This window comes from Lepisma saccharinum, chromosome 22 (genome assembly GCF_977018435.1).
Source record: "Lepisma saccharinum chromosome 22, izLepSacc3.1, whole genome shotgun sequence".
Taxonomy (NCBI): Eukaryota; Metazoa; Arthropoda; class Insecta; order Zygentoma; family Lepismatidae; genus Lepisma; species Lepisma saccharinum.
Window position 1 is genome coordinate 1,367,155 of NC_139250.1, and position 24,182 is coordinate 1,391,336.

At 38.5% G+C, this 24,182-nt stretch overlaps 1 protein-coding gene across 2 annotated transcripts in view; it reads left to right on the top strand.

Moving 5' to 3' along the window:
* Nucleotides 1-951: 951 nt before the first annotated feature.
* The window catches only part of LOC146004727 (enoyl-CoA delta isomerase 2-like), a 50,960-nt gene continuing 27,729 nt past the window's right edge, over nucleotides 952-24,182 (top strand). Inside the window, exon 1 of one of the 2 annotated variants that reach the window (XM_083143688.1) lies at nucleotides 952-1,075. The gene's annotated coding sequence lies outside the window, so the exon portion shown is untranslated. Of the gene's footprint in view, nucleotides 1,076-8,151; nucleotides 8,171-24,182 lie in introns of those variants that run through there. The other variant, XM_083143689.1, reaches the window with a different exon arrangement.

A 24,182-nucleotide genomic window follows, 5' to 3' on the forward strand; every position in this document is an offset into this window, starting at 1 on the left:
CGAACCCGGACCACTGAGCTACCGAGCCGGCCTGACCTCGTCTGATATTTCGCTATCGCTGTTTTACCTGCGTGGAATCGTCTCTGCCAGTGCTACCGCAACGGGATGAGTTGACTTTGAAACACAGCAGACTTCGACGTTGCCTGGTTCCTCCCAGCGTACAGATGTTAATTATTGTAGGTTAGGCACATCTGTAATCTTGTTCCAGATTTTTGTATGATATTCGAAAAACGTAACTAAACCAAACTTGCTGTACAGGTTCTTCAGATCACCAAGCGGACAATCTACTTGGTTATCTATAGATTAGTTAAATATTTTATTTCCAGATATTAAGAAATGTCAATCCATTAGTGGCAGTGGAGACGACAGCTTTAGCAACTTGGATACATACTATCAGCAGTGACTTATGACGTCACCACATTTATTGTCTACTGTGCAAAACATGCTAACAACACTGAACCTAACCTATTTTCTCTGTGCAAATAAAGTTAAAATGACGAAAGGAAATATAAAGTTCATGTGTATTGCCTATTTTGATTCTTTTTCATTTTATAGTGCCTATTTTCATAATTTTTGTGCCTAATTTTTATAGGTCTTTAGTGCCTATAATTCCGCTCCCTATTAATAATAATAAAAAACGAGAATGACAATGGAAAAATTTCAAACTCGAGATGGCATTGTCTAAATTGCGAATGGCATTAACATAATGAATGGACAGTTGGGTTTGAATGCTCTTGCTTGTCGAACTGTGACGAACAGCTTCTAATCTTCTGACCCTTCTCATGCTTTGCTTTCAGTATGCAAAGCACGCTTATTCCCTAAGCATTCATCGGAAGTCACAGTATACGGCTGATGTTGGCTGCACAGATAAACGGCGTCGTGACGAGCGGTTTGAACGTTTAGATAGCGATGAAGGCGGTTGCAAGATTGGCGAAATCGTAAAAAAAAGCTGAAATGACGTCGACAAGTGTGGAAATATATGTATACTGCTTTGGAACTGTGCTGTGCGGCTTTGGTGGTCTACAAATGTAGGTCTATGGTCTTTGAAGTAGATGTCTGGTCAATTATAATTCAGGTGAGTACAACAGATTATTATTTATTATTATTATTATTATTTTTACTATATATATCAGCGAAGGGGGATTTGCCACTAGGCTAATCTAGATTATATTCTAGGGACCGCACAAAAATAAGAAGTGACAAAGACCATCCACTATTAAAATCCCTTAATATTGTGATAATATCATAATAGCAAAATAAAACAACATATTTCATGAAAGAAGGTACACTCAGAGAACTAAATGCATCATATCGATTGATGCACTAAAGTATGTTTTATGGCTTCTTCAAAGAATCAGATTCACATTTGATGCATTTGGGTGCATTTTTGTATGTCGTGAAAGAAACAACAAAATGCATCATTTGATTAAGTGAGGACTTATTACAGTCGAGATGCACTTCAATGTATCAGATGATGCGTTTTGATGCACCAGAATGCATCTCTTTCGATGATGCACTTAAACGTTTCGTCTGAGCTACATAAACTCTGTTTCATCCAAAAAGATGCAGGAAGGTGCATCAAGGAACATCAACTAATGCATTGAAGTGCATCTCAACTGAAAGAAATCCTAACTTGAATCAAATGATGCAGTTTGTTGTTTCTTTCACGACATTCAAAAATGCATCAAATGTGAATCTGATTCTTTGAAGAAGCCATAAAACTTACTTTAGTACATCAATCGATGCATTCTGGTGCATCAATCGATATGATGCATTTAGTTCTCTGTGTGTAGAAGGAAGGAGTTTCTAGAGTTTAAATAACTTCTTAGATCATAACCATATTTTCAGTATTGTATTTTAACCGGAGTGCAAGTCTGTATATGGTAGTCTGCAAAGGAAGCCGCGAGAGGTTACGTAACAGTGATCGAATATAAACAATTGTTCCTCGAAGAAACGAATGCAAACATTTTGAATGCCAACAATCTTGTTAAATTTAAATGTATAATGTGTATTGTTTTATCGAAATTTAATGAATAATTTTAAATCAGATGTGTCTATATTTTTAAAGTTTACAGGTGTTATTTGTACAGAGCATGCAATTACTGCTGGTGAAGTACCATGATAACAACAAAATTGTCGATGATAATAATAATAATGTTGAAAGGGCCCTAAAACATAGGATAGCCTAGGGGCCCAAATTTTATAAATTCTCCCTGTATATCAGCAGTGGATGCACAGAGGTTCATATCCCACTTTAAACTGTAGGTACAGCTTGTCAGTAAAGGTAAAGTTCTCAATGCATACAGCACCGTGCCATGAATAGGGATACCAGATCGCTATAAGGGAAATTTAGGACATAATGTTCCAAAATGTAGGACATTGAGTCAAAATGTAGGACACAAAACATTTGCAATAAATAATACATATTTCTATAGAACACGTTAGAGAGTAATTTACAAATGACACTTTTCAGTTTTAAAAAAAAATGATTTCTTCATGAATTCTTTAATTCAAAATTTCCAAACTTCTAATCATACTAAACAATGCAGATTTAGTCAAAATATATTTATGAGAGACTGGACAGTCAAACTCTTTGATATTATATGCTCCAGTACCAAACTTCTTACAGACTTTATGAAAAGAAAATTCTCTCCTGAGTCCGTTGTGCTGATGGTAATAAAAGTAGTGTCTCAACTTTTGAATTATGACCTGTAATGGCAAAGAAATATTCAGCAATTACTGTAATTGAAATAGTTCCAGAAGTTTCATCTTGGGTAGTTTTTAGTTGAATAACAGGGTGTCTACAAAAATAACAAATCCAAAATTCTTGAGGTTTTCAGGACTTTTTCTTTTACATTTTTTTTTCGTTTTTCTTTACCTAAGGAGGGGTCGAATAAATAAGGGTTAAGTTGAAAATTAGAATTAAGAAAATAATATTTAATAAGAAAATCCTACCAAAATGCTGGTCAAATGAAAACTGCAGCAGTATATAACAAGAGATTTAGACCTATTTTATCTATTAATGTATCCTGGACTGCATTTGAAAGACTAGCGAGGCTCTGGCGTCTGGACTCTCAGCCAGTATAATCTTATGTGGGGCTCGTGTTGTCGTCCCTATATGTTTGTGATTGTCCCGTCATCCATCTTCGTCCTCATCTTCGCGATTAGCCAAAGGGGCAGAAAAGTTAATAGTAAGTTAATATAATTAAGCCTTGTTTCCATATTAAAAACACAAATTTGCTGACCAAGGCAGATTTATTAAGAAATAAAAACACTTAACAAGTAACGTTTCAGGGTCTTCCTCAGACGAAGAACTAAACTAAAAAAAATCTTTTAGTTTAGTTCTTCGTCTGAGGAAGACCCTGATACAGGGTTGAAACGTTACTTGTTAAGTGTTTTTATTTCTTAATAAATCTGCCTTGGTCAGCAAATTTGTGTTTTTAGAAAAGTTAAGTAAAATGAACTAAATCAACTAATCAGTCATTGGGATAGCAAAAATATCTTGACCACAAGTATAATTTCTTCACTTTTTATTGACTTCTTGACCTACTTTCATTACTTTTTCTGACTTTCACGACTTTCTTCACTAGTAGACACCCTAAAAAACTTTGTTCTCTAAACCCCTGCTTCACAATCAAAATAATGAATAAGAATGGGAAACACCTCGTTTCATCAGTTTAAATCCCAAGGCAAGAAATTACCCTTACGCATTGAACGGTCGTATTATCAGAATGTGGCCCCAAAACTTTTGTTCATTAATTGCTTCTGTTTGTCCTCTAGCAGGACAATATTCTTAATTTATTTTTCGGCAATGACTGAATCAAAATAAATGTCACTATTGAGTTTGGGAGCGCAGTCCATAGACTTGTAACTTGCATGATTTCTCTGTTCCGTATTTTCCTAATTTTATTGTGTGACGCTCAAAATGTAAGGCGTTTATGACATTTTTCAAATTCCCCCGGACGCCGGACACGAAGCTAAAATGTAGGACATGTCCGGGAAAAACCGGACGTCTGGTAACCCTAGTCATGAAGGCACATTAAGGGGATGAGGGGTAGGGCTCCACATATCCTCGATTTCGGTCATTTTGGAGGTGATGTTATCAGCACCACACTCAGGCCGCCTTAATTCCATGACTGCTTGGAAGAAAGTCGGGACAGGGATTAGAAGGAATGGACTTCTCCTACTAAATCGGGACGTCTGGTAGTCGTGCATCAATGGCTATAAAAACAACTACCAAATATTGCAGATTGCAGACCTCAGAAGCCTGGCTCTCTTCACAACAAACCCACTCATTTATGTAACGACAAAATCGAACTTTTAAATTTGAAAAATCGTTGATGTTTTTTCCTACCTTTTTATAGGTTCACATTTAAATATTTCATAGCTCGAGGAGGATGGGGGGGGGGAGAGGCCATCAAATCTTTTGTTGAGTTGCAAGCATACAGGCGGCAAAATGGCCTCTGGTGAAACGTTTTTATAAAGATTTAGCCACAATATATATAAAATTGCACCTTATATATTATATTAAACTGTCCAATCAAGTTTCTGAACCTAAATTTAAGTGTGCTGTTACAAAAATCACGAGCAGTCTACCTGAGCCACTGGAACTAATCAAGCTATGGCAGGAGGCCTGGAAGGGTGACTGCCGAAAGCCAGGAAGCTCTATGTTATCGCCAGGATTGCGAAACCAACTTCAAAGGTAAAGCGGCAATTCCAGTTTTGCTACGATGCCTATCACAACGTTCATTTCCATTTTTCACACTTCACATTTACTCCTGTTTTCCTCTTGTAGCGATACACATGAAATATGGAGATTTTCTGTTACTGCAACATACAGGAAATGCAGGTAGTGGATATCTTTTACGTGAGGTAATTGCATTTGAAAATTTAACCAATGTAAATGTTTAATGACAGAAGGTAAACTTCATTTCAAAGCTAAGTAATTGATTTCATTACATTTTGTATTTCGATTTCTTGTTACAAATGTTAAAGCGATTATATCATTACCTACAGCCAGTGATGTGCCGTACACTATATGTTTACATCTACATGCGTTGTCTACACGTAATCTACGCGTAGATTACATTGGGTTGTAGTTTACATAGACTACGTAGACAATCTAAAGTGCATTAAAATTAATTTTCAAGGGTTTCATGAAAGGAAAGTGACATTTTCAACTATTTTGGTTCCTAACGAAATGAAAAGAATCCTACTTACAACAAAATTTCTCTTCTCTTCTATCATCAACTATGGAAGAAGATAAATAGTATGCAAAAAAGACAACAGATGGCAGTCGAGAGCCAAGAGTGGTCTTTTTCCCAAAAAAGCACTAGAATATTTGTATTAGGTTTCTTCCTAGGTGAGAAATTGTTCGAATTTGGAAGAAAGAGTATGAAATGTTCTCCTCACACATCAGCAACTGATACGCAGTATTATTTTCTTTTACTTCCACGGCGCTCTTTGCTAAGTTATCACCTTTCGCCATGTTGTTTACATAGATTACGTAATCTACGTGTATAAAATAGTCTACGTGTAAAATGTAGACTATCGTTGTTTACGCGTAGACGCACATCACTGCCTACAGCCTAAATTTCAGAAGATTATATATTAATGAACGATAAACAGAATAGGAAAATTTAGTGTGAGGAAATTTGTTATTGGGAGAGATTTTTCAGGATACGCCACTCCAACGACAAAAATTGTACAAAGAGCGGTTGTTTGTTTTGATGTCCCCTATACGTTCCCGTTGTCCGCGGACATCATCTTAAAGACATCCTGTAGGCCTATATACACATATGCATATATACACATATACGTACATACACACACACAAGACAAGAGAAAGATTCAGCACACGATTCGACCTCAATCGCGGCCTTCTTCTTTTAATTTTTATCAAATTTGCGAAATGTGTTGCTTCCACTACCAAAACACTGTTCACGTGTTGAAAATTGCTATTGCTCAAAATACTGGTATACCCTCGGAACGATTTGATGGTAGACAGCTTGTTCACGGTTCATTTGTATTTTCATTAGCAGTTCTATAGCTTAACACGTTCTTAAAAATGAGTTTTCATGAAACCTCCTGCACAGAAATCAGTATATTGAAAATATGCCAGAATTTTTTGTTACAGAAATGAGAATGATATATTCTAATGTGATTTGCATGCTTTTATAAACATGTGGGTGGAAAAAGAAATATGTTTTACATTACAAAAATCTACTTTACCATTTGTTAATAATATTTGAGCTTGTCTGACAATATTCAGAACGTAGTGACTTTAAATGAATTACTGTACAACACCCCAAAAATTTGTACTGTGCCTTCTGTTCCTGCGACACTTGAAAAATTAACATGCAGATATTTCACCACTCGGAATATCAATATCGATTATTCGGCGTAACCACATATATTGCTTTATTGATATTCAGAGCAGCTCTGGAATTTTCTGGTGCTTTCAAGGTCGGCTGATTAGAATTGTAAACACTAAACATCCCCCCTCACCATGGGCGTCGCCACAAATTTTTGTAAGGGGGTCAAGCCATTGACAATACTTGAATAATAATAATAATAATAATTATTATTATTATTATTATTATTAATATGCTTATGATTATTCTTGTACAATAATAACTATTATAAACTAATAAAACTTACCAATTTAATTCCAAATGTATTATTATTATCATTATTATATTATTGGGCACACTTTTCTACTAGATCCACCAGATAAGTGAATATCCATCAGAACTTCCTTCTTTCACCAATTCGTACAATTAGTGTACTAAAATGCATATTTTGTTATTATCTTTTACACACCTTGTTCAAGATAAGCTTTAAAAGTTAGAAGCAAATTTTAGTCATATTGTTTATGTTGTGTGGCGTCTCGCATTAAACTCTAATTTTGGAATTCCGAAAACGTAAAACCATTGAGTTAAATGGTAGAATACGAGAACATAAACAGTTTCCTGTATTTTGCACTAAATATTTTCGATTTAACACCATTTGTACATCGCTATTCTGTTCAAATAATAATTATCTGAACTTTATTTCCATTATTACCTGTAAAAAGAACTAGTTTTCTGATTTGTTTTTGTAACCTGAAATGAACAATGCCAATTACCAGGCGGGTCGGTGGAATTGTTTGACACCCCCCCCCCCCCACCGATTCCCATGCCCCTCACACTTTTAAGCTTGCGAAATCTACTAATCGTCCCATAATGTGCCCCGACATGAGCGTTATAAGCAGCGCCAGCGATCTGCTTTTTTCTCGAAGGTTTCATTACGTAAAAGACTTGTAATTTAGATGGCCATAAAACGCGCCATCTTGCAAAAGTGTTGCTGATGAAACTCCAAATGGGCAGATAACTTCGGGGAACGACTATGGGATGAAACTCATCACTCTCCACGTCTTAGCGGAAGTGACGTAACGGAAGAAACGAGTTGCTGTCCATTAGCGGCGTATTTAAAAGGGGGTATCGGGCTTCTCCCTCCAAAAATTACACTTGGGCCATTACCATTTGAAAGCAGTGCCCCTTGACCATCACAGATTTTTAAATACATATAATATCGTGTTTAGTAATACATTAAGATCTATTTCCTTCCGTTTTGTTGCTCTCTCTCTCTCTCTCTCTATTTATATCCCAATCTCTATTTGTCTTTTCCTTCTCTTTCGTTCTTTGTTTCTATGTCTTCAGGGTGCGAAATCATTGAAAACTGGTGGGGGAGAAAGTTCTTCATCTTCAAACCCCCTCCCCCACAAACATATGTGTACATTATACGATATACATATTTGTAATGTTATTAAAAGTAAAAATAAATTACTCAATTAAAATATATTATTATTATTATTAATTACATAAAGGAAATTAATTTGTTACTTTTATACATATCAGATATTGCAAAGAAGCTAATTTCTTTAGTAACTGGTTAAATATATTAAATAAATTATGAAATAGTTCAAGTGGTTTTGTTATGTGTAAGTTTTGCTTTAGTTTTTGTTTATGTTAATATAAATCAATTAGATTTCATAGTTATTGTTGTTTTGCATTCTTGTCTTACTTTTGCCCGACCCTGTGGTCGAGTGGATAGTCTCGCGGAAGCAGCCGTACGAGCAACATCGTCTCGCGTGGCGCTTGCAGCTTGGTTCGAACGAGGCCGTGTCCTGGTGAGTAGGAAGGAACACTAGTTACGAGTCAAATAGAAGTAATTCGGACTGTTGTATAATGGAAACACGTCGTGTTAACACGTTAAAATTGTCTTTTTCGAGTGCTCAAAAGAGACCCACGTCAGTGAAGTTACACCGTTGGATTAGTGAAACGCTGGCTCTCACCGAAGACCAGGTTCTAAGCATTGAAATTGACCATTTTCGTAAGTGTGTATACATTAAACTGGTATCACACCTGTTAGGTGAGCAAACAATACGGACGTGTGGACGAATGTTGGTGTTTCGTGATGAGGATGGTGATCATGATGTACGATTGGAATGGGCGGACAGAATATCAACAATGGTGCGACTACATGTCATCCCGATGGAAGTTACGGATGAGGCATTATCTGCGGTACTCATAAAATATGGCGAAATACAGTCTATTGACGACGAGACTTACTCGCAGGAATATATCTATCGTACCCGCACGGGCATAAAAGTGTTGAGGATGGTATTGAAGCAGTCAATACCGTCTTACGTCACGATCCAAGGTGCGAGATATTGGGTCACATATTACGGGCAGCAGCCGTCTTGCAAGATCTGTGACGAATTGACACACGCAGCAGCCACGTGTCCCCAAAGACGACGACGCACTAATCCTAACGTAGCAAGTTCAACCGCAGTCCAAGCGGGCACATCTACGAACAACCAGGAACTCAGCACCTATGCCCAACGTGTCAATCGACCACCAACGCAACTCACTGTCAAAGAAACACAATTGGACTCTCGACCCACAGTGTTGCCAATACCCACCAGAACGAAATTGAGTCAGAAGACAGAGGGTGATGTACCAACAGCGTCAACTGAGAAAGCACCGAAAGACGATCCTGCAGTGGTAACAATTTCGGGGAACAACGCGACGGACGAAACCATGGAAACTTCACTGTTATGGACTGATGAAGTGGAACGGGAAGAAACTGTACAAATGGAACTACATGAAGATCTACCAGAGGGTGCCCACCAAATCAAGTGTGAAGACCAGATGAATGTGCATGACAATTCTGATATCCAGCTGACTCCAGATGAAGTCCCAAGTTATGTGAAGCCTGTTGCTGTTTCAAGGGCCCCGTTGAAGGATGCCACCAGAAGGACAGCAGAAGCAGCTGAAGAATCAGAAGCGCAAGAAAAGTTCTCAAAGGGATGCGGAAATCAACCCACCGACCAAGAAGATTGATGACCAACGCCCCTCTCTCCCTCCCCAGTGCGAATTACCCGGTCCCAAAGTGTTAATAATCTAGGTGCTAGTGTTAGTGCTAGTGAAAAGATAATTCTTCATGAAAATTAATGATGCGTGTGATAGTGTTACTGTTTTTTTGTGTTAATGTTTGGTATAATGTATACAACGCGCTTCTTGCCAGTAAGGGGGCTAAAACGTCCCTGATCAGGTTTAGGAATACCCACTTAGCTATGTTTACCTCACTCAGAATAGCCACGATTAACATTAATAAATTGCAAAACCGTGATAAACAAGAGGCGCTGGGTGACTTTTTCATCCAGTCGTCTCTCGATATAGCCTTCCTCCAGGAGGTACAAGTGACCAATTTTGACTTACCCCCATCAATAGTAGTCTATAACAATGCAAATTGTCAGGCAACGGGGACTGCTATTCTAGCGAGAAATACTGTGCCGATCACAAATGTTTCGTGTCATCCAAACGGACGAATTATATGTGCGAAAGTGGCAAATGTTTGGATTTGCAATATATATGCCCCGTCAGGTACTCAACAGAGACAACAGAGAAATATTTTTTTTGCGACAGACGTGGCAGCTGAATTGCAGGGTGCAAAGGAACATATCATATGTGGCGGGGACTTTAATTGCGTATTGCGACCACAAGATCAACGTCCTGGTTTTTACACATCAAATTCTCTTCAAAAATTTGTGTCGGGTTTTAAATTTGTAGACGTTTGGACAGATAAACATTTCGGTAAGAGGGGATATACATACATTAGAGACAATTGTGCGTCCCGTTTGGGCCGGTTCTATGTTACCCCGTTACTGCGTCAGAAAGTAACTTCGATTTACCTCACACCTAGATGTTTTTCGGACCATCTGGTAGTGGTAATGGCAATTAACATTGATCTTCCCTTAGTGCCTCGGGGATATGGGTATTGGAAATTGAATACGTCAATCTTTTCTGATGACGATTTCAAACGAGCATTTCGTGAGCAATGGAGTCTTTGGGAGGCGCACCGCCTTAGACATACTGACATCCTTCGTTGGTGGGACGAGTTCTTAAAACCGGCAATTAAACGATTCTGTTTAGCATACTGTAAAGAGAGGTCTCGTGATTGGAATAATAAATATCAGTTTTATTATCGGGTTTTGCGCGAATTAATAGACGAAGCATCGGCAGGGAGACCGGTCAACACTGATATAAAACGTGTACAGGCTATCCTCTTACGCATGACAGCGCACAAACGTATGGGTACTAAAATTCGAAGTAGACTTCCTCAGGTGGACCATGAAGAAGCTGTCTCGATTAGTCACGTGATCCAAGAACGACATAATGCACAACGGAAAATCATCACTGAACTCTCAGATGGTGCGGGTAATAAAATCACAGCACCTAAGGATATACAAGGTAAAATATATGAGCACTTTAGTTTGATGTTTTCGCAGAAGCACCCGGACAACTCAAATTATGGTACAGTGGTGGATGCCGTGTCGGAGGTACTCTCAGATGAAGATAGAACTAAGTTGGACGCGGATTTCCCAATCGAAGAAGTGTATAAAGCGGTGAAAGCGGCGAAGCCATTCTCCGCCCCTGGTGTTGATGGGCTTCCTACAAGTTTATTTCAAACTTTTTTGACGCTAATGGGACAGACCTTAACTGAGTGGGTCAATGCTGTCTTTCAGCAACAGAAAATGGGTAAAACTTCCCAGACCGGAATTATAGTATTAGTACCGAAATGCGCAAAGCCGACAGAAATTACTCACTATCGCCCCATTACTCTCTTGTGCTCAGACTATAAAATTTTCTCACGATGTATGCTTGCACGTTTAATGCCATACTCCACCAACTTGGTGGGTGATATGCAATATGTATATGGTGGAAACAAAATCATTCATGCCGTGCTGCAAACGCTGCGTGAGGTAGTTACTAATCATCACAATACAAAAAGTTCACAAGATGAAGCGATTTTAGCTCTGGATTTCGAACGTGCGTTTGACTCTCTGACCCATAACTATATGTTTCATGTTTTCCAAAAACTTGGAATACGCGGGACATTTCTCGCAGCGTTGCAGGGGCTTTATCACAATGCTGAATCGCGAATACAGATTAATGGTTTTTTGACAAAATCGCTTCGCATAATGACAGGTGTCCGACAGGGAGATCCCCTATCAATAGCGTTCTGTATTCCCCTAAGTCCCCTGCTTACTTCTTTGGAAGCACAGCTAAAAGGCATTACTATACTGTCGAAGTCTCTAAAAGTGTTAGCTTATGCGGACGATGTCAGCATCTTAGTTCAGTCACCTGTGGATGTCGATATGGTTCATAAATTAACGACGGCATTTGGCGTGCATTCAGGCCTCCACATTAATGTAAAAAAATCTTGTCTGATGTATTTAAATACCGACCCATCCAACACACCCGTACAACACTTCCCTGTTGTTAACACCTTAAAAATTCTTGGGGTAGTCTTTACGCCTTCTCTGCAACAAATGATACACGTAAATTATGATAGAGTGATTGGGAGCGTTAAAGCTGTGTTGCAAATTAATAAGTTTCGAACTATTAGTCTGCAAGCACGTGTCACGTTTGTCAATGTATATGCACTGTCGAAAGTCTGGTTTGTAGCAAAAATAATTCCAATGCGTATGCTAGATGTAGCAAAACTGAAAAGTGCGGTGAACTGGTTTGTGTGGAATGGGCAGTTGTTACGAGTTAAGCACGAGACCTTGTGTTTACATAATACAGGAGGAGGCTTGAATCTTGCACACGTGCAACATAAGAGCCAGGCGGACATCGAGACGATGATTCAGAGGCCGGATAGCATTACCAGTTACGTCCTTCGATACTGCTTGGCTCGTATACCGTTGGAGTCTCCCATAAACGTGACCTCAATTCCCCCCAACCTTAGGTACCTCCGTGATACCTTAGTAGAGATCTGCTATGGCTTGTTACAAACTCCTACCCTGCCTGTTCCAGTGGTGTCGCAAATGTACAGAAGAATGCGTGTAGCGTCTCAACAGGCTGTTAAGATAGTTGCAAGACACCCGGAAGTTCGTTGGCCTGTGGTGTGGAAAAATATACGCGCGAGGCATCTCCCAACAAGAATACGATCAGCGTGGTTCGTTATAGTGCATCAAATCCTGCTGACTCGAGTGAAACTCTATGATCTGCACGTGGCAGATTCGTCATTGTGTGTAATATGTAACGTGCCTGATAGTTTAGTGCATAAGCTCAGTGAATGCTTAATAACCGCTACGTCATGGAAATATGTTGCGAAACTCGTAAGTGTCATTTGTCGTACCAATGAGAAGAATATTACAATTGATCATCTTCTGTTTCCCAATTTTAGTTATTTCCCTAACAAGAAACAAAACAGTGTATTGTGGTTACTGGGGCACTATGCTTGGTTTGCCGCTATTTATCAGCAACTTGACTTTCATGAACAATTTGTGCATTATTTAAGGCACACATTTCAAAATATGTCGGCAAACAAAAAGAACAATGTCTATGCAAATTTTCTAAATGTAATATATCCTAGTTTGTAAAACCTGTATAGTAATCATGAAAAGTTTGTTAATAATCAGATGTAAATAGTAAAGGAAATAAAAAAAATAAAAAAAGTCGGTAGAGCATGAGACTCTTAATCTCAGGGTCGTGGGTTCGAGCCCCACGTTGGGCGACTTTCAAAGGGTCAAAGTATTGTATTTGTTGACGCCCAGAATATCCAAATCTCTGTCTGTTCAACTTTTTAAACCATTGCACTTGTAGACTCGAATAAAATATAAGTGTCAAACACCTAAAAAAAAAAAAAAAAAAAAAAAGTGGTTAGCACATCGCGCTGCGACGCCAATGGTCCCGGGTTCGAATCCCGGTCGGACTTGGTTGTTTGTGAATGTCCATTTATCAATTTCATCATTTCATCACTCATCCCCATCTTCGCAAATTAGCCAAGAGGCACAAAAGGCGAAGTAAAATAAACTAAATCAATCAATCAATCAATCAATCTTGTCTTACTTTTATTGTGCGTATTGATGTAGGTTTGTTAACGATTTCTTGAAAGATAATGCATTCAATACTCACAACTACACTAATTTGTGTGTGTTTTCGATATTATTCTTAGTAAAGTATTTGAAATTAAAATTAATTGCTTATCTTTTGTTTCTTATAACAAAAACTCTCCCCCCGGAAATTTTTGGTGGGGGAAATCCACCCCCCCAGGATTTCGCACCCTGTATAATGTCTTCCTTTCTTTCTTTCATTCTCTTTTCTTTCCCTCTTTGTTTCTGTCTCTCTATCTCTCTCTGTTTGTATTCCTATCTCTCTTTGTTTCTACTTTTCTCTCTCTCTCTCTCTCTCTCTCTCTCTCTTTCTTTGTTTCTATTTATCTCTTAGTTTCCACCTGTTTCTTTTTCACTCTTATTCTATCTATATCTATATTTCCTTTTGTTTCTCTTTCTATCTCTCTTTCTCCCCTTCTTTGTTTCTAACTTTCCTTTCATTCCTTCAAATCCTGTCAGAAGCGCAGGAAAATATAGGGACAGAGAAATAATGATAAAGTGATAGCATGAAGAGATAAAAATGGAGATAGACATAAATCTGTTAAACTAATGATAATATCTAGATAACATTGATAGCAAACTACACGATGCAATCTATTCATTTTCATTTCTACGTCACATCGGTTTACATAATTCCGCTGGAAATGGCCACAAAATCCGTAAACGGATATACGGATTTCAAATTATCCGATATCCGTTTCGGGTGCAACGAATAATCCAAATATCCGGATAGACAGATTTGTAGAAAATCCGTACAGCGAAAAACGAAAATCACGAGTAAATAAATATGTGTGCCCGTAAAACGGATAGACGAAAAAAACTGTCCACATAATGCACACATTCGGATATCGTGATAATCCGCGTATTCGAATATAAGAATATCAGATTTCCGGATATTGGATTGATTTTCCTCGATACCCTTCCATTTCGTCCGAGGAACTCGGGAGAGTGCTCATGGACGTCCGCAGGATTTTTTCCAGGGAGAGGCAAGGAAGGTATTTTTTTCCAGGGGGGGCAAACAAGGCATATTTTCCCCAATAATAGTGTTGTTCCCTCAAAAAACATTGCTTCAATTTCAATTTATTATGTTCGTGCAATAATTAACACATATTATTGTGGCTGAAATGAAATGATATGTGTCAAATATATAATTTTTATGTTGACTTTCATTTTGCAAGGGGGGCCACGGCCCCCCTTGTCCCCCTTCCGGACGCCCATGGCGAGTGCTCACAATATTTACGCTTTGTTTTTAAGTATGATAGCACGATACACTCATATTGATTTACGTATTATTATTTATTAAATGGGAATGGCTTTCTTAGACCGTTGGCCCCCCCCCCCAACAAAAAAGCTGATTCCTGAAAATAAAATGGGGACTGGCGCCTGAATTATTTTAAGTTTTTTCTACCCCTGTGTGTGTATGTATATATATATATTAGAGAGAGAGGGAGAGAGAATTAATTGATATGATCCTTCCTATCGTCGTTACGTCCACAATAAGTGAGAGTTTAATGTTTCATTGGTACACCTTTATGTGAACGCCTTGGTGCCAAGAGAAATATGGAAATATCGTGAGAGATTGCCGGCGGAAGCTTTCGGCTGGAGGCGCTTGGAGTAAGGAATCGCACAGAGCAGAAACTTCTCCGTTCTGGCGTCGTAGGCGATCGGCGTACGCGCCACAGAGCCAGCACCCAATGTCGGCTCATGCGCGTTCTCCGCCAAGGACACGCTCGGCGAGCGGACGGGGTTCAGCAGCCGAACAGGGCAAGGGTTGCCAGGAGGCGGAGAAATATTGCGTAACACATGTTGGATCGCGGAAGTCATTCTTCATCTTCTTCGTTGGTTTATTGTATCAACACTGCTTTGCTTGCTCCGTTTAGCTAATCGCTAAGATCGCCCGCAAGGGGGCAGAAGAGGCATTGCCCCCCGAGACATTCATGTAATTCGAATGGTGAAATACCGACATTTTATTACAAATAATATTGTTTTCTGTGATTAACAGGTTACGAGTCACAGCAACTAACTATCATGTCGAACAAAGTAACGAGAAAACGTTTTTACAAGAGACAGAATCATGTTGACTGCGAAGGAGTGTGTGGGACAGGATTGGTAAGAAAAAAATTATAATCCCGAAGTTCGAGGCTGAAAAAAATCGTCATTTTCGGACGTGGTGAATATCTCGAATTGCACACACTATTTCCCTTTCAAGTGATTGCTTTTACACTTCTGGAATAAAAACGGTTAGTTTCAAGAAATTTCGGACACCTGTGCCAATCATTTTTAAATACGTTCCTTTTGAATTTCTCCACTGTTCGGGATCTCGAAAATTCGGGAAATCATTTCCAGAAGCCGCGATCTGACCATGACAATTCACGCGCCGTCATTGTGAATTACTTTTTTCTTAACAGTACCCTCCGGCTCGTATAGGAGAGTAGATTAAATGGTCTCTGTTTGATATCTGTGCATTGTGAAAAAGTACATTAAGACAAGGAACTATTCATAATCAATTTATAGAAGCTTATGGTAAAGAAGCAAGGCGAATCCAGTTTCTATTTAAAAGTGGACTCACGTACGAACTTGACAAAATCGCCAAAGTGTTTTCAATTCAATTTTCGGATCTATGCATAGAAGTACATTGAGAGGGAGAGAAGATCAACTTAATGTTCATTCAAGTTACCAGGTCTGTACCCAGGATTTCTTGAGAGGGTGGGGGTTCGAAAACGTGTAACAAAGTGAACATTCGAAACGACTTGGAGTATATTGCAGTTACACATACAACTACAGAGTTGCAATATTATGGTCCAAAATAACGCAAAAAATTAAACTAACTCGGGACGTCTGGCAGCCTTGCAAATATTGCGGACTGTAGACTACTGGAACTTGCCTCCCTCCACAAACAATCCATTCATTTATGTAAGGACAAAATCAAAATTCTTGCCAAATCTCAAAAAGCATTTGACAATTAGGTACATGTAAAAAAAAAAACTGAATTGAATTTAATATTAGTAGTAGGATTCGGAAGTTGAGGAAATATCTTTTTTTCCCTAGTGTCCGAAGACGAGGCCCAACATAATATATGTTCATTTTGGGTCATTGTAGGCCAGGAAAAGGTGGGTTTTATTTGTCCTGTTTTGCCTCTTTTGGTGTTTTTTGGCTTATTGGTCCTTTTTTTAGGTCTTTTCTTTGCAACTTCACCTTCTTTCGACTACGTTTTTACTGCCCATTCTCAATTCGAATCATCATCAGTTCATCACCTCTTAAACATCCTTTCTGTAGTAAGGAAATAATTTTAAAAATGTATATATTTTTGGACGACCGAAGCAGGTACGGTACAAGGCCCTTTAACCGTAACTTCTCTGGAAGGTCGCTCTGTAACTGGCAACTTTCTCTTGTTTTGAAGCTTTCAGTTTTTTCGCACTGTGTGTTCCATACCACCAGAATTTTGTATTTTGTTTATTCATTAAATATGTAATTAAAACTGAATTTATTAACTAATTTGGATCACATTTATACGTCCTTTTTTCTGTTTTTAAGTCCTTTTTTTATACTTTTAGGTATTTTTAAAGGTATTTTTTTGGCAATTTATAAGTCTTCAACTTCCGAGCCTTAATTATAAGTATTATTATTACACTGACATTCATTTATTTATTCATTATTGTATAGCTTTCCCAATAACCTCCAGGATTTCCGATATTGCATCTTACACCTCATGATATAACAAAATTATTTACTTTAAATATTATGTACGGCCTCCCCGATGTGGTAAAGTCGTTGCCCTGTAATCAAGGGATCCCGGGTTCAATACCCTGCGGAGGCACGCGGAAGTTAGGATCCCACTTTAACCTGTAGTCCCGATTAGCCTCTCACTCTGTTCACAAATAAATTGGACTTTCAAAAACTCAAACTCAGCCCCTTAAATATTTTGGTAACGCTATTTTTCAAGTAGATCTGCGATAGTCCAGTGGTTGGATGTTTGGTCACCCGCAGAAGCGGGTTCGATTCTCGGTGTGGGTGATCTCAGGCGGGGATTTTCCCGGCAATGTCATCGTATAAAGTGGCTCTGGGGTCCATCCGGCCTGGAAAAAATTGGTACCCGGGAGCAACCCAGGGTGGTGTAGGCGACCGGAGAGTGATGTTAGTCACATCACCTTCACAATGACAGAGATTGGAAATGTGCGAGGCCCTACCTCCACGTGCCTTCATGGCAAGGTGCAACGAACAGGGGTGGTTTCGTTTTTCAATTGTTTGTGTTTTATACCATAACTTTTAATCCCTTCTGGGTTAATTGCGGTTATTATTTTTATGTTTTCTTTATGTTATTACACTGTTCTGCCACTATGCCTAATCCAAACCCACGCAAGACGTCATTTTCTATCCTGCATGTATGCAACCACCCGTTGCATTCACGGTTGCCACTGGCATTTATTTTTCTGTCAGATATCAGGCTAAAAGCCACAGTATGGATAAATTACCATGTAAGTATGAGCAATGATACTAGCAGGGCAAATTAATAGATTTAACTGGTTAAATCATGCATGCATGTATGTTCCACAATGTTTTAAGGACATTGTAAACTTTATCCAAATGTCCAGAGGACGGCCTTGCAATAATTTTTGCATGCTAAGAAAAATGTCGTTTTCCGGCAGAAATGCAAACGTATATGACAAGCGTGAATTTGCATCGCATGGTTGCATATATAGAAACAGGATTAAACTACTGTTTTTCAAGGGCTTGTAGTGCCGAAACGAGACATCAATGAACAGAAAAGTTGCACTATCAACGTGAGATTTAACGTTTTTAAAGACAGTGGCAAATAATATACGGTACGTTCATTATGACATGATGTGAACAAAACAGTAGCGGCAATTATGCGACAAAACTGGGGGATGGGGCAAAAAAAAATAGGGGGAATGCCCCGACGCCCCCATAATCGCCAGCACTAGTTTAAAAAAGGAATGTCGAAAAGGGTGGAAGAGAAATCAGATTCTCTCCCTACGCCGGGGATAAAAATCGACCTCTCGACCTACGATGATTTTCTAAATTCTCTAGAATCAGGTCAGTTTACAATTCCTTCTAAGTATGTTGGATTGGATTGATTTGTTGTTTTAAGATCACTTTATGCACAGTAAGGCTGATCGGGACTAGACCTGCAGTTTAAAGTGGGATCCGAACCACTATGTGCCTCCACCGAAAATCGAACCCGGGACCCCTTGATTACAGGGCGACGACGCTACCACTGCACCATCGAGTAGGCCAAGTATTTTGGAGATTGAAATATTGAATATTGATTCATTGATTTGTTTTAATTTACTTTGCTTCTCTGCAACTTTTTCGCTAATCGCAAAGATGAGGATGAATTATGATATGATGAAATTGATGAAGGGACATTCACAAAGAACACCCATTTCCAGGCCGGGATTCGAACCCAGGATACTGAATGTTAAAATTATAATGTATTTATTACTAAAACGTTCTGTTGTTTTCATAAGCTGCCTTTGGTAATCCAGAAAAGGATTGAAATACATTAAAACATCTCATTCACTCCCCAGTTTTTTTATATTTCCATCAGATGTAAACAATCCTTTCAGTTTGAACAAATAGTGCTCCTAATCTCCGTTGTGTGGCGCTGTAGTCGCCGAGTAAACGGAACGGAACGTCACGATCCGCTCGCTTCACGTCGTGCACGGCCACATTCGCTGGATATGTTACGAAAACATTGGGAACGCCCTTCGCTTCCCGTACTTTTACTCCCTCAATGATATCGGCATCGATGGGCAATTGTGTTCAATTTCCGTCAGGGTTGCCAGTGCTTACTATAAAAGACTCGTATCGATACCGATAATTGGTGCGAGATGGGTGCACCGATTGCGTGTTGTGTGATATATCAACTCCCTGGAACAGTGACGACGCCAGCAGGGATGCAGAGTATTGAATCTTTTTCTGAGATGTTAACATAGCCCTAAACGAATTTAGGTAAAAATGGCAAGCGAGTCATTCCATGCGAAATCAACACAGCCCCCAACCTGACCATCACCGATTTTCATGAATTTGGGGAGTTGAAACTATGCATGGAATTTAGTAACTATCGAAATTTTGAGTCTCGTTTGTCTTGTAATTGTTAAATTATTCAAGGTCAAAGTTCGCATAAATTGCTCGTTTTGAGCCCGCTTAGCTGTACTAAATGTGCTGTAACTCCGCCGCTATTTCGCCTAGGATGCTCAAATAAAGCTTATTGTACAGGGAATTGAACAAGCTTTCCAGTGATATATAACAAGCCTACCTTTGGATAAAAATATAATTTTGTCACATGACTTTGGCCTTTGACCTTGAATATCTCAAAACATGACATCACCAAAAATCATGAAAAAAATATATTTGGTCCGTCATGCCATACTCTAAAATATATCAAAATATGATTCTGGGACTGCAATGGGATCAGAAGAAACAAAATAATATGTGTAACTGTTTGACTGATAAAAGCCTCATTACATGAACTATGACGAGTGAGTCAAATTTCTCTTAACACCCCCCTACAAATGTAAAGGAGTTATCCTGGGTATAATTGGTCATGAAAGAAATAGGTTAGGCACAGGGAGATCCCTAGCCGTGTGTGTCAAGCGCAGGTCCGGCATATTGTTGACCGCCATATTGATTTCAACGAAAAATTTCAAAGGAAAGTTGGTGATGTGATATTTCAAATCAGGCTAGAATTTCACGAGAAATGAAGCGGCGAAGGTTTTTCCAACGTATCTTTAGCCAGCAAAAAGTTATACGCATATATTTCACTTACTTTATATGCACATTTTAATGTTGTCAATGTTTCTGTGAGCACACTCGTTGACGTCTCTCACACTCATATAGAACATTTAGCAATGCAGCAGGTGCAAAATCATCGCAAGCAGCAACTATGCCTTCTCTCAGATAGTCAATATCACGGACTTTTAATGCATGCACCATTTTCTTCAAATGTTCCTGGGGGTAAAAGTCCTCCTAAGATGTTAGATCTGGGGAATGTACAGGCCTTTTAATAGATCCCCGTCTGCCCCTCAATCTACCTAGAAATTTATCATGAAGAAATTGCCACAATGTCTACATAGTGTGATCACATTCTGTCCTGTATCAAAACTGTGGAAAAGTGTCATATCCTGTAAGCAAAGATGAAAAACCTGTCCACTTAACAAATCCAAGAAGCCCTCACCATTTAAGGTTCCGTTGTTGAACATGGACCAACCATTCCCGTTCTCCATACACTATACCACATCATTACCTTACCAGCAACAACTATTCGGCTGGGATCTGTCTACTGTAGATTATCAAATCACAGGTATTGCATATTCTTTTTATTAACTTCACCGTGAACATAAAAAATAGCCTCGTCACTGAAGATTTTTTCATTCCAAAGGAAGTGTTTGTTTGAGATACTTTTCCCAATATTATCTTCACGATTCAACTATTTGAGAATGTCGCTGATTAAAATCATATGCAATGGTGCGTACCTAGATATACTTCTTTCTCTCCCGAGATGTCAGCGTGATCTCGATGAGTTCCTAACACGTTAGAAGCATTCTAATGCTTTGTCTTTAACACCTCCAAAAGGAGAAAATGGTTACAAGCATGCAGTAATAACTTTTTGCTGGTTAAATATATGTTGGAAAAACCTTCGCCGCTTCATTTCTCGTGAAATTCTAGCCTGATTTGATATATAACATAACCCCCTTTCCTTTGAAACTTTTCGTTGAATTCAATATGGCGGTCAACAATATGCCGGACCTGCGCTTGACACACACGGCTAGGGATCTCCCTGTGCCTAACCTATTTCTTTCATGACCAATTATACCCAGGATAACTCCTTTACATTTTGTAGGGGGGTGTTAAGAGAAATTTGACTCGTCATAGTTCATGTAATGAGGCTTTTATCAGTCACACAGTTACACATATTATTTTGTTTCTTCTGATCCCATTGCAGTCCCAGAATCATATTTTGATATGTTTTAGAGTATGGCATGACGGACCAAATACATTTTTTTCATGATTTTTGGTGATGACATGTTTTGAGATATTCAAGGTCAAAGACCAAAGTCACGTGACAAAATTATATATATTTTTTTAGGCTTGTTATATATCACTGGAAAGCTTGTTTAATTCTCTGTGCAATAACCTTTATTTGAGCATCCTAGGTGAAATAGGGGCGGAGTTACAGCACATTTAGTACAGCTAAGCGGGCTCAAAAAGAGCAATTTATGCGAACTTTGACCTTGAATAATTTAACAATTACAAGACAAATGGAACTAAAAATGTCCATAGTTACTAAGTTCCATGCATAGTTTCAACTCCCCAAATTTCATGAAAATCGGAGATGGTCAGGTCGGAAATCGCACATATCTGTGTTGATTTGGCATGGAATGACTCAAGCGGAAAAAATGGCAAAGGGAAAAATGGCGAAAGGAAAAAAATGGCAAATACAATAAATTACGATTTTACATGAAAATTGAGAAATTATATGCCTTGCATTTCACACTTTGAAATTTAAAGTTAATATAATTTTGGTGTCATTATCACTAATTTGTCTTTGAATTGATACATTTTATTTGATGTTTCCAAAAATAATTATAATGGCGTTTATTTCTTTATTTCTTCTATAGAATCACATGATAATAAAAGGTAACCTTTATAAATAATTTGAAGCATGTGTGTTTCATGAAAATTAAGTAGGGTGGTACCTAAATTCGACCGCTGAGCCTGTTCGAGCGAAGACGCTGCCAATTCGTTCCGAAATACGCTCATTTCAGCACTCTAACATAGTCCCTCCCCTCTCCAAATTCAAAAGTGTCCATATGTATTCTTCTTTGTCTTTCTGGAATGTTAATTTCAATATACAAGAAATAGTTTTCTTGCGAAAAGTTGTTAAGTCATGAAACAGATGCTGAGCATATTACTCCATCAAATAAAATTTTGAATTCCGTCAACGAAAACTAGATTCAAGAATGCAGTTTTTCTCTCAAGAAGGCTACACAGAAATAAACTGGTTTGTTTGGAATGACGAAAAAAGTTTGGTTGAGCTGTTTGGTTATGATTTTTGTTTCCGATAACCAAATGTTGCTTGTAATTATAAAGCATTTTGTTTAAGAATACCCAAAAATTTAGTTACGCGAAATATGGTACTCGTAAACAAAATGATACATTAACTAAAGAGAAACAAAACGTTTGGCTAAATGTACTATATGTGCGTGAGCGTGCTTTCCAATTTGAAATAACGATTGTCCAGTTTCGTCGAGTGTAGTATGAAAGTCCTTTATCGAAAATTGAAACTCATGTAGATAGATGTTTTGTAGCTCGTGTAGTCTAATATGCTGAAGAAAAAGCTGAGGATATCCATACTTTATGCTAATAGGTCATTAAAATACCGAGGAAGGCAGAATTTATTGTATAGAAAATATATACACTAAAAATGTAACGTTTCCACCCTCTAACAGGGTCTTCTTCAGACGAATATTCACTCTAGAATTATGAAAATTACAAAACATCATCTTATATATACACACTCCCAGACAGGGTCAATACACAAAACAACATGAAGGCACCAGTCCTTATCTTAGAATATTTCCTGTCAGGAATTCCTGAGTGTGGAATCTCCTGACAGGTACCTGGTGAGAGTTTGTGCCTTATCAATTCCTTCACTATCTCCTGGACTCCTTCCCGCTTCCCCCTCTCTTCTTTCTTCGTTATTCTTCCTTCTTCTATCCTCCTTCCTTTCTCTCATCCTTTCCACTCTTTCTAACACTCCTCTCCATTCCTTGTTGATTTTCAGCCTTCGATTCCAGTTCATTATTTCTTCTTTTCCTATTTTCTCTATTTCCTTTGCCTCTTTCTACTTTCTCACTATTCCTCTCTTCTCCCACAATATCCTCCTAGCCTTTTCCCATTCTATGTCGTGTCCTGTTTCTTTGTGTGCTTGAATATATCATTTTCTCCCTCTTTAATCTTACGTCATCCTTATGTTGCCCTAACCTGTCTTTCAGTCTCTTTTTTGTTTCCCCTATGTACACACTATCACATTCCATGCACTGAACCTCATATATAATCCCCTCCTCTTCCTCCTCTTTGTTTCCTTCCTTCTTCTTGTTCGCAATCCTTAAAATGCTGCGGCCTCCCTTTCTGTATTTTTTATGCTCGCTTTTCTAAGCACTTTGCTTATCGTCTCTGTGGCTTTCCCCATACTCCTTATACCAACCCATCTCTCTTCATCCTTCTCTTCCCCAACTCCTGTTTCTTTATCTTCTTTCTTCCTTCTTCTTCTGTTTACGTCAAGTCTGTCTTCCTTTTTGTAACCATTCTGTTGTAGCTGTTCCCATAGGCTCTCTATTTTGCTCTATTTTTCTTCTTCTTTCGTGCTTATTTTCCTGATTCTGTCTTCCATATTCTTTATAAATTATTTTTTTGTCCCCTCACTCACATCACTTCTTTTGTGACAGAAGACCCCTGCTGCACACTTTTTCTGATGCCAAGTTGTCTTAATCTTCTTTCCTTTCTCCCTTTTCATCATTATGTCTAGGAAACGTATCTTCTCTTCCTCTTCTATTTCAAGCTTCAGTAATATCCCTCTTGCTTCATCTTCTATTTCTTTGACAAATATGTCCAGCTGCCTCCTTGTTCCCCTTCGTATGCCGAAACAATCGTTCACATATCTGCAGAACAGAATTATTTTGTCCCCTCCTTTTTCGATCACCTTCTTTTC